This window comes from Lissotriton helveticus, chromosome 1_2, assembly GCF_964261635.1.
Source record: "Lissotriton helveticus chromosome 1_2, aLisHel1.1, whole genome shotgun sequence".
Classification (NCBI taxonomy): Eukaryota; Metazoa; Chordata; class Amphibia; order Caudata; family Salamandridae; genus Lissotriton; species Lissotriton helveticus.
In genome coordinates this window covers 38,780,394-38,792,315 of record NC_136058.1, presented here as the reverse complement: position 1 = coordinate 38,792,315, position 11,922 = coordinate 38,780,394, and the positions used below count along the sequence as shown (strand labels likewise).

Below are 11,922 nucleotides of genomic sequence, written 5' to 3'. Positions count from 1 at the left end.
GTTGAATCAACATAACAGGTGCTTCTGATTTCCACCCTATTCGGACTTGCATTGAAATAAAGTTTGCCCTATTCTTTTGTCAATCCAGGAATGAATTGCTATTCAAAGAAATCTGAAGACAACACTGAGCATTTGTTCTTTCATATACCTCCCTCTGTAACGATGAGCTTAGATGAGGGTCTAAACATGCCGGCATCTGCATTTATATGGGTGCACAATCAAAGTACACGTTTTGTCAGGATGTAATCTGGGCTTCTGTACTATACAAATATAGTTTATGTATGACATGAAAACCTTAGGAAAATTTAGAAAGACTCATCATCTGAACTAACCATTAATTTCTAATATTATCATGTTACTCGCCAAACTGGGAGAAATGAGTCCTTTTACATTTAAGAAAATTACCATTTGGAAACAGGAAAAATGATCCAGTACCATAAAAGAAAACACAAAGAAACAGCAAACAATTTATTTTGACAAAATATACTTCCACATAAATGCTTTTGGTTGTTTCTAATCTAAATACGTAGTGACATACTGAAGAAATGTAATCAAGAAAGAACATTTTTTTAGTACAGACAATCTTAATGAACAAAGTACATAACGAGTAGCACAGAAGCTCATTCACAACACAGTCAAAAACAAATGTCTTAATTACTCATAATGGAGGAACGTCTAATTGGTGTTGCTCAAGATTAGTTTGAAGCAATTTGAAGTTCAGATTTAGAAAAATAGCCTTAATTTATATCGCTTGTTCACATGTTTAAAATAAAATCAAAAAACACAAATGTAAATATCTCTATCTGAACTGTAAAAGTGCTTAGTGCTCAACAGGTAAAATTATTTTGATATCTTGAATGGACATGATAATTAGTGAGAGATTTAACAAACAATGTCACATATTAGTAAAATATATTCTCAGCTACACATTTGAAATTAGACTTTGACCCTGTAGACTTATTCACTGATCACCTCCGGAAAAGAAAATAATTTGTAAAGAAACTGTTCACACATTTTAACAGAGCTATATACCAAGCAATTCATTTGAGAGAGGCATATTTCATCCACTGATCTTCTATATATTTAATTGTGGATTGTCAGAAAGCTAGTGTTTCTTCCCTGATTCGAAATATGGACCATTTAGTGTAAAATATAGCAATCTTCCGAACACTGGTAGAAGTAGGAAAGTATTAATCTAACACAAGAGAAAGCCAAAGATTGGACTCCTACCTTGGCACCTTGGCAAAGGGTGACCACGACAACATCATAATGGTGACCCATTATAACAGCCCTAGCTCCTCAGTAATCTCCAGTTTGCTGATAATGGACAAGGTGTGGAAACTACAGACAGTAAACAAAAGGGCTCATAGATAATAGTAAACTTTCTGTTTCTATCACTGTCTCCACTACCCCTGAGCATGGGTAGTACCAAGGGCTTCAAAGTGAAATCTGGTGCTACCCCTAGTATATTCATAACTTCCATGCTTCACTGGACAAAGTACGATACTAGCATACAGTCATGGCCCCCTGTGGAAATATGTTTGGAAAAGAGAACACAGGGGCATATTACCAAGGAATAGCGATATTTATCGCAAAATGCGCTTAGCGCATATTTATTTATCACTGCCTATCGCTGGATATGTTAGCGGAGAAAACATGCTATTAGCAACGTTTTTCTCCATTGTGCTAAAATATCCAGCGATAGCGGCGAAATGCGTGAATATCGCTGAGAATACAGCAATATTCACGCATTAGCGACCAAATGCTCTTAGCCATGTTATCCACCTCCCATTGGATAACATAGCTAAGAACTGGTCTGGGCAGGTGTTAGTAGATGGAGATATTCGCGCTTAGCGTGAATAGTTCCATCGCTACGCCTGCCTTGCTAATAGGCGATAGCGACATTACCGACTGCTTTCAGTCGCTAACTGGTTTGGTACGCCCACTTTCCATGTCATTAGCGATAAACATCGCTGACATGCAAAGCGGCCCCCAAACCGCTCGCTATCGCCTAAAAGCTGTCGCTAACATCAGTTACCGACAGCTTGCTAATAGGGCGATAGAATTATCGCCGCTTAGCGGCCGAAAACGTCCGCTAAAGCGGCGATAATTGCCTATCGCTCTGCTTGATAATATGCCCCACAATTTTTAGTATATCTTCTCATGTGAAATAAAACCAGTGATTTTTCTGTAATGTGGCACTTCCTAAAATCCTTCATGCTAAAACGCCACCCTCGAAAGTTTTGTGTGTTTTTATATATTTGAAATTTGCTTACCTGGCTTCAGCTACTGTGATATACCTAATCTTCCTTTAAATTAATATCCTGATATTTAAAGAAAATGTTAGAAAGGTGTATATAAGTTACTAAAGCTTTCAACAAGAAATGTCTTGAACATGTAGATAATTTACTGTTTTACATTTCCTTCTATAAATTAGCTTGAGGGGTTTTGTTTAAGGAAATTACAAAACTTTTAAAGGAAATGCCAAATCTGACTTTAGCATTCAACTGCAACTTTGACATTAAATAGAACCCCAGACATGAGTTTGTGAAGTCAATCATATCTTTAAATACTTTAACTTGAACTACTAAAACAATACACTGCCCAAATATAATGTTACTGACAATTTGCAAGCGTAGCTGAATTTGTTACATCAAAACAGTGATTGATCTGAAGATATTAAACAGAAAAACACTGATATTCACATGCATTTCATAAACACAAATCACAGTTTTGTAATTTCATGGCACTGCTGGGTACTGGAAATTGTCCATTCTAGAAGGATTTAGGCAACAGTATATCTTTATTCCTTTTCTAAGGCTGAAAAATAAATGAAAATGACTCGGTTTTCAAACGTACAAACTCCTGCAAAATTTTCAGTTATGTAGACAATTTTTACTAGACAATGTGGTAGTTGAGCTTGATGAACTATGCACATTCTTTTTGGTAAATGACATACAATGATGAAATCTTGTCAGTTACTAGAATACTGGCAATACAAAATTGTGAATCTTTCAATAACACACCAGTCTTGACCTCACTTGTCTGAACATATTTAAAACCCGCTGTCGTTTATGAACTAACCCCGTGTTGCACAGATTGAACTCTTATTTTTAAATCTGCCTCACATCTGATTTTTCCTTCTTTAAATAAGAAAATATTAATATTAATGTGTGGCATGCGCTTTCCATTCTAAGAAAAATGTAATTCGACACAGGTTTTTAAGATTTTAGTGGCAATTAAAGTATACCAAATTAATAATCCTAAAACTCTGGACTCCTTTCTGAAAGCTGAGAGCCTTCCATTTGAAATCTGATTACAAGCACCTAATGGTACAAATTGTTAAATTTTCTTTTGTATCAAGCCACTAGATCTACATCAAATAAATACACCTAATAAAATAAACTGGCAGGATCTTGTGCCAAAGACGTGTGTGTTCTTGGTATTAAAACACCAAACTAGAAGGCATTCTCATAATCCTCACTAGATTTTATCAGAGGATTAATACATAAGGGCCACTGCAAGCATGTGCTAGGCAAAGTAGCGTCAGAAGGCAGCCTTAAAGCTGAGGCCCACACGTTCCCATGTTCTTTGTGCTGATGTTCAAAATAATATATTCCTAGATATGATAGAAGCAGTCCAAGAGCAAATATTGAATTGGTTGTGTGTCCCTACCCATAAAAAGAGAACCTTCATTCCTTTTACCAAGTAAATGGCAATCCTGAGAAAAGGCGTTGATATGTGAACTCCAGGCAATGCAGGAGGTCTGCAGTGCATTGACCTACAGTGTCTAGGTGCAATAACTTCACAGCATTAAACGTCATTGTAAACAGATTAAAACTTATTGCTAGCAGGAGCATATGCTACTAGTGATAGTGAATCAAAGAACAACACATGCTTGAAGTTTACTCAAAGGATGAGTTATGTAATGCATATTTGTAGAACAGTCAAAGACAGAAACAATTGGCTCATCTTCAGTGAGGTTTTTCGGTACTAGATAGAAAGTAACTTGCCTACATTTCGTAGAGGTTTTGTGGGCCCTCTTTGTCATCTTTTTCCACTAGCGATGGTTATAGCAGCATGGATAAACATTGATTTAGAAAATAATTCGTGGGTTTTTCAACAGTTTGCCTGAAATTTTGAAACATGTTTTGTTGATTGCCCATTTTATTGTAGCTGTGGGCTTTCATTTTCAGATACTGAAAAATCCGGATTAGACGAGTGGCAGTAGTTAGGGTATATTTTGAAGAACGAACTGCACCTTCATGAGGTTCCCTGAACACATTTCGGAAATAAAAATTTAGTAATATATCAGTAGAAACGTCATCAGAACGAGGGGAACATTTGCAGAAATCAGCATGCAAAACCCACTGTTGGGTTACTCCCCATTCCACAACTCAAAACGTTGAATGGTTTGGTAATACCACTTCAGGTAAACTACTTTAGCCTGTTTGTGAGGTATTAATACATTGATTTCCACACATGACTTTTATTGTGCCCCTTAATGCTTTTGTGAAATTATGAACTGATTGAAGATGTAAATATTAATTTGGCTTTCTTTTACTGGGGCAGACTAGTGTACTATGTTTTTAGGTTTCTGAGTCTGGGGCTACCTTTGTTAAAGAATGCACACACATGCACTAATTGATTTTTGTTAAATAAAATAAGCATAACTCAGTAAATGTTTCTCAGATTCAATCAGTTACCAATAGTGAGATGTTGTATTGATCGAAGGATGCTTGAGAATCTTTTTGACTTACAAACGTTTAGGACCCAGTTCACAAAGACTAACCCTTCAGTAGAACGATTTACACTTGACTTACTACTGAGTTTTCAGGTGTAGGCTACATCTGCCTATCGAGTTAAACTCTATAAATTATACTCCAGCTCTTTTTTGGAAACCCCTTTATTGTTTGTATTAAGCATGTAAATATTGTTGTGGGGTTTGTAAACTGTTAATAAAACAAACAAAATTAAACAGCAAATAAAACCAGTGAAAGGAAAAAACATTATCTGAGCTGTTGCACAATATGTCATCTATGTGCTCATGTTTTTGCAGATTATGACAAAGGAAAAAATGCTTTGCAAGTAACCATCTTGGCTAGGCAAGTTTGTTTCAACCAAGAGAGCAGTAGCCCGATCACATAACATTTTGAGTAGTGCTATTTCTTGTTATCAACAGTAAGTTATGTTAGTGCGTAGCGTAAACACCTTTCACCACCCTATTATGAAAGCAGGATTCAGGAAGTGGTAATTTGTGATAAAGAAATTCCGGAATGCTTGTTCTGTTGTGGTGTGGCTGTGTTTCATTCTGTTTTGACAGTTCTGTTGTATTGTGCCTTGTAATATTTTAATTGTGTAGTTATGCTGCTTTGTGTATTGTGTTATATCATGCTCTGTTGTTTACTTTAGATATGCCAACAGATGTTGCCACATTTATAGCCAAAAGCAGTACATGCTTTTAAACTTCCTGTGCCAAGCACCATTTGCCACTATCTAATGTGGTAAAATAGCACTCCTCCATCTCTTTAACTATTTAGAATATTGACCCCAAAAATGGTGGAAGAGAGTGATCTTAAATTAGCACTTTCATGGCTCACTTTATGGCTCCAAGTATTTTCACCAAGTAGAGTACGCCATCTAATATTCATTTAATACCATGTTTGCCGTGTTCATACATTAGCTACAAGTATATTTTCTACCAATGGTTCCGATGTTTAGCTAAATCCATCAACGTTATGTTAATACCAAGCAGCAGCACTCCAGACACACTACTAAAATACCCGGGTAATAGTCCTTCAACCAGCCTTCACTAGCGTATTCCCATGATATAATTATTCCCAAACCAAAAAATTACATTTCTACCAAGCAAGTATGGGGCCTCAAGTAGGTTTAAATTCTGTGTGACTTCAAAGAAGATTCAATGAATGCGGGGAAAAAACTAATTAAAATGCTACACAACAAATAAAATAAACTTTCTCAAAAGTGCAGCAGTAATTCGGACTCTCATACTCTCTTTAAAGAAAAGGTTAAGTTAACCTCCTGTACATCAAAAGAGCTTAGTCAGCAGTTCATTTTTCATAACCCCTGATATTCTATTTTTGAAATGTTAAATTAACATTTCAAAAACTGACAAACAGCATACAAATTCTTTGTGGTTTTTACTGACACAACTAAGAGAACAGAGTCACGATGTCAAACGGTGCTCTTTGTAGATCATTGAAATAATATGTCGAAATAATAGTGACATTTTAAAATAGTTATTCCGCTGGTCAGCTATGCCTTCTCGGCGAACTCCATGTCTTCCAGAAAATAAGGCAATTTTCAGAGCATTCTAAAAAACAAAACATAAAGTGTGTCTTAAAAAGTGCGAAAATTAGCGTGAAGCAAACTTCATGGCAGCTGTCTAGGGCGAAAAGCTAACTTAATTTGCGTGAGCACGAGAGTTAAAGAATACTTAACACTGAGCAAATGCAATAGACAGTTCATAAATACGTTGTTCGTTCAGAACTATTAGTGAAAATGGTGCAGAAGGTATGCTTTAAAAACATAAACAAAAATTTTGACGCTGCAATCATCTACCTGTCCTACAACAACATAAAACTATACAGAAGCTCTTACTTTCAGGAGCAACTGCGAATACTTAACCGTTCTAGTCAGCATAAACAACGGACACATGAAGATGAATATTAATTTGCAACGCTACAAATCGATTTACTATATGTTTGGTGTATGCAAACATCTCGTTGAATGCATAATGGAGCATATTCACAAACGGTGAGATGTATAAAATGTGTAAGCTTCTTTTGCACCAATTCATGGCTTACTAGTTATTTGATATTCATGAAGGGTACCACATGTGTAAAGTATTCAGATGGCAAAGCACGTATGTCTCTTTATTGTATTTGCACACATTGTTGAATTCACAGCGAATGTTTTTACCCTATATGTGTTCTTCATAGGCGCTGCATATATATTATGCTTGTGAAAGTTTAAGAAAATGGTGAAATTTACTTTTTATTTTTATAGTGTTCATTTTTCCTGAGGAGATTTTTTGATTTATTACAAATTGCATCCCATGCTACACTTAACCGGAAATAACTATATGGACACCATACGCCACATGGATTTCAGTGTAAGTAAGGCACCCAAATATACAGTGAGAAGTACGTCTCTAACAGCCGCGGCCGCCAGTGGGAGAAAATGTAGGGCAGTGACGTGGGGAGCGGGAGGGGGAGGGGCAGGGTGGGGGGTAGTAATGTATGGATTACGGAGTTTTACAGGTAAGTAAACATTTAAACAAATAAAATAGAATTTCGTTGAGTACACTGCATCCCAAAATGCGATGCAGTGCGCGCAACGAAATTCGTTTTATTTATTTAAATGTTTACTTACCTGTAAAACTCCGTAATCCATACATTACTAGCCCCCACCCTGCCCCTTCCCCTCCCCACGTCACCGCCCTGCATTTCCTCCCACTGCCGGCCGCGGCTGGTTTATAATATATATATATATATATTCACAAAGATTCGTCCACCGACGCCAAAGTTATTCCCAATAGAATGTTGCGGATTTCCTTTGGAAACTAGGTACTAACTATAACTACCTACTGGTGACCGCCAGTAGGTAATATATATATATAATATATATATAAACGAGCCCCTCAGGCAGAACTGTTACTCCAGGTGAAGCGGGCACTGAGGAAAGTCGAAAGACTGGAAACGCGTCTGCCCTTATTTTCACCACTACAAGACTTTATCACTGGGAAACCTTTCAATAAATCTCCTTCGAGCCACTGAGCATGTGTCGGACCCGTTTCTTTTTGGAGTGGGACTGGTTCGCATATTTGTCGGGAGCAAATACCCACTTACCGGCACGCCTTCACGGTCAGGAGCTCCGCGCATAACTTGCAGCCTGGTGGTGTTATGTTTGGAAGACATAGCGCGGCGCCCCCCCAAAAGGTCAGAAACACTCACCTGAGTTGAAGCCTAATTGGGGAGTGAAGAAGCAGCAGTATGCTGCTTAAGGTGGCACGAAGGAGACAGAACAGCATTGAGCCCTGCTGAGACTATCGACGGCGGCGAGTGAAACACGCAGCCAGAAATGGGACACCACTGTGTGTTTGTGGGATTTGATCACTGTATCAGAGTGCACAGCGTGGGACAACAAAACCCGAAATGGATTTCAGCAGGAGAGGTGGAGTGGCGAGCTGTGGGAGGTGGGGCCCAGAGTTTCCTGCACCAATAAGGGAAGCTCCATCCATCTTTTTTAAACGAGCCCCTCAGGCAGAACTGTTACTCCAGGTGAAGCGGGCACTGAGGAAAGTCGAAAGACTGGAAACGCGTCTGCCCTTATTTTCACCACTACAAGACTTTATCACTGGGAAACCTTTCAATAAATCTCCTTCGAGCCACTGAGCATGTGTCGGACCCGTTTCTTTTTGGAGTGGGACTGGTTCGCATATTTGTCGGGAGCAAGTACCGACTTACCGGCACGCCTTCACGGTCAGGAGCTCCGCGCATAACTTGCAGCCTGGTAGTGTTATGTTTGGAAGACATAGCGCGGCACCCCCCCAAAAGGTCGGAAACACTCACCTGAGTTGAAGCCTAATTGGGGAGTGAAGAAGCAGCAGTATGCTGCTTAAGGTGGCACGAAGGAGACAGAACAGCATTGAGCCCTGCTGAGACTATCGACGGCGGCGAGTGAAACACGCAGCCAGAAATGGGATACCACTGTGTGTTTGCGGGATTTGATCACTGTATCAGAGTGCACAGCGTGGGACAACAAAACCCGAAATGGATTTCAGCAGGAGAGGTGGAGTGGCGAGCTGTGGGAGGTGGGGCCCAGAGTTTCCTGCACCAATAAGGGAAGCTCCATCCATCTTTTTTAAACGAGCCCCTCAGGCAGAACTGTTACTCCAGGTGAAGCGGGCACTGAGGAAAGTCGAAAGACTGGAAACGCGTCTGCCCTTATTTTCACCACTACAAGACTTTATCACTGGGAAACCTTTCAATAAATCTCCTTCGAGCCACTGAGCATGTGTCGGACCTGTTTCTTTTTGGAGTGGGACTGGTTTGCATATTTGTCGGGAGCAAGTACCGACTTACCGGCACGCCTTCACGGTCAGGAGCTCCGCGCATAACTTGCAGCCTGGTGGTGTTATGTTTGGAAGACATAGCGCGGCGCCCCCCCAAAAGGTCGGAAACACTCACCTGAGTTGAAGCCTAATTGGGGAGTGAAGAAGCAGCAGTATGCTGCTTAAGGTGGCACGAAGGAGACAGAACAGCATTGAGCCCTGCTGAGACTATCGACGGCGGCGAGTGAAACACGCAGCCAGAAATGGGACACCATTGTGTGTTTGCGGGATTTGATCACTGTATCAGAGTGCACAGCGTGGGACAACAAAACCCGAAATGGATTTCAGCAGGAGAGGTGGAGTGGCGAGCTGTGGGAGGTGGGGCCCAGAGTTTCCTGCACCAATAAGGGAAGCTCCATCCATCTTTTTTAAATGAGCCCCTCAGGCAGAACTGTTACTCCAGGTGAAGCGGGCACTGAGGAAAGTCGAAAGACTGGAAACGCGTCTGCCCTTATTTTCACCACTACAAGACTTTATCACTGGGAAACCTTTCAATAAATCTCCTTCGAGCCACTGAGCATGTGTCGGACCCGTTTCTTTTTGGAGTGGGACTGGTTCGCATTTTTGTCGGGAGCAAGTACCGACTTACCGGCACGCCTTCACGGTCAGGAGCTCCGCGCATAACTTGCAGCCTGGTGGTGTTATGTTTAGAAGACATAGCGCAGGGCACCCCCAAAAGGTCGGAAACACTCACCTGAGTTGAAGCCTAATTGGGGAATGAAGAAGCAGCAGTATGCTGCTTAAGGTGGCACGAAGGAGACAGAACAGCATTGAGCCCTGCTGAGACTATCGACGGCGGCGAGTGAAACACGCAGCCAGAAATGGGACACCACTGTGTGTTTGCAGGATTTGATCACTGTATCAGAGTGCACAGCGTGGGACAACAAAACCCGAAATGGATTTCAGCAGGAGAGGTGGAGTGGCGAGCTGTGGGAGGTGGGGCCCAGAGTTTCCTGCACCAATAAGGGAAGCTCCATCCATCTTTTTTAAACGAGCCCCTCAGGCAGAACTGTTACTCCAGGTGAAGCGCGCACTGAGGAAAGTCGAAAGACTGGAAACGCGTCTGCCCTTATTTTCACCACTACAAGACTTTATCACTGGGAAACCTTTCAATAAATCTCCTTCGAGCCACTGAGCATGTGTCGGACCCGTTTCTTTTTGGAGTGGGACTGGTTCGCATATATATATATATATATATATATATATATATATATATATATATATATATATATATATATACATAGATATATTCACTGAAAAAACCATTAGTATCAGGCACGTTATAGTTAGAAATTAGCTTTTAAAAAACCTTAGAAATTCACTGAAAAAACAATAGGTTTCAGGGATGTTATAGTTTGTTGGACATTTCTCTCGTACAAAACCATAGAAATTGCCCTGTTATAGTTAGTTCAGCTAACTATAACTTGCGCACCCGCAATGCACTTCTGATGATGTCACATATTATATCATTCATGACATGGTCAGTCATCACTAATGACATCTCAAATGACATAACTGATGACATCGCTGATGACATCACTCAGTGACTGTGTGTTTCTGTAAAGTTTAAATATGTTTTATATATATATATTTATATATTCCAAGGTGTATTGAAGAATGAGTGGGTGTGTAAGTGTGTGGATGGAGGATTTTGTAGGTGCGTGACTGATTATGTAAGTGAGTTATTGTGTGTGTCTTACTAAATGCATGGTTTAGTGACTAAACTGTGTGAATGTCTGTATCAGTCTGTCTGTTGTTGTGTAAGCTGCTGCATGGGTTGGTCAGTAGCTACATGAGTGTGTATATGAGCTATTGATTGTTTCCTGAGTATTTGTATGGGTGCCTGAGTGTGTGTGTGTGGGCGGGCGGGAGGTGTGTGACTCTGTGCATAGATGTGTGAGTAGTTGATTCACAGAGTGTATGGGTACAAGAGTGCATGTGCAAACAGCTGTATGGGTGGGTGCGTGTGTGCATGGGTGTGTTATGAGAGAATGGATGTCTCAGTGGTACATGTCCAAGTAACTACATATGTAAAAGGCAGTGTATGTCAAAGTTAGAGTATATAAATGACTATACGTGAGAGTCAGTGATTGTGAGAGTGGCTGTATGGATGAGTGTGTACTTGTATCAGTGATTGCATAAGAGAGTAAGTATGTGTTAGACCTGGCATCCTTGGTGTGGTTTCCCCCTATCTTTCTCCTATACCTCCTGTATTTTTGATGCTGTGCTGGATTTCGTTTTTGCTGGTTTAGATGCTTTGGACACTCTGCCACTGCTGGTCAGAGTGTAAGTGCTCCCTGTGTAAATTGTTATTGTGATTGGATATCCATGATTGGCATATTTGTATCCCCAAGAAGTCCCTAGTAAAGTGCACTGGGTGTGCCAGGGCTGGTGATCACAAATGCTACTAGTGGGCCTGAAGCACTGATTGTGCCACCCACATGAGTAGCCCTAAAATGGTGTCTTAGGCCTGCCACCACAGTGCCTGTGTGCAGTCTGTGAACTGCCATGTCCTCCTGGTCAGTGTCCCCACTGACCAGGCCTAACCCTTTTCTTTCTGTGCACATTGGTCACCGCTATGGAAGGCCCAAGGTACCCCCTTGTGCAGGGTGCAGTGTATGTGAAAGGTAGGGCATGTACTCATGCAGGTGACATGCTCTGGTAGTGAATTACAGCCATTTTAGTGTTTCACTGCTGCAAGGCTATCTTTCACCATAGGCTATCATGGGGGATGGTGTCTACAGTGGCTACCAGCATACCTTCTCATAGGAACAAGATAGGACATA

The 11,922-nt window shown here is 40.5% G+C and overlaps 1 protein-coding gene across 1 annotated transcript in view; it reads right to left on the bottom strand.

Annotated features, from left to right (window-relative positions):
* Positions 1 to 454: 454 nt before the first annotated feature.
* Positions 455 to 11,922, bottom strand: part of ERICH3 (glutamate rich 3) — a 594,366-nt gene continuing 582,898 nt past the window's right edge. Inside the window, exon 15 of the mRNA XM_078668660.1 lies at positions 455 to 6,334. The gene's annotated coding sequence lies outside the window, so the exon portion shown is untranslated. The remainder of the gene's footprint in view (positions 6,335 to 11,922) is intronic.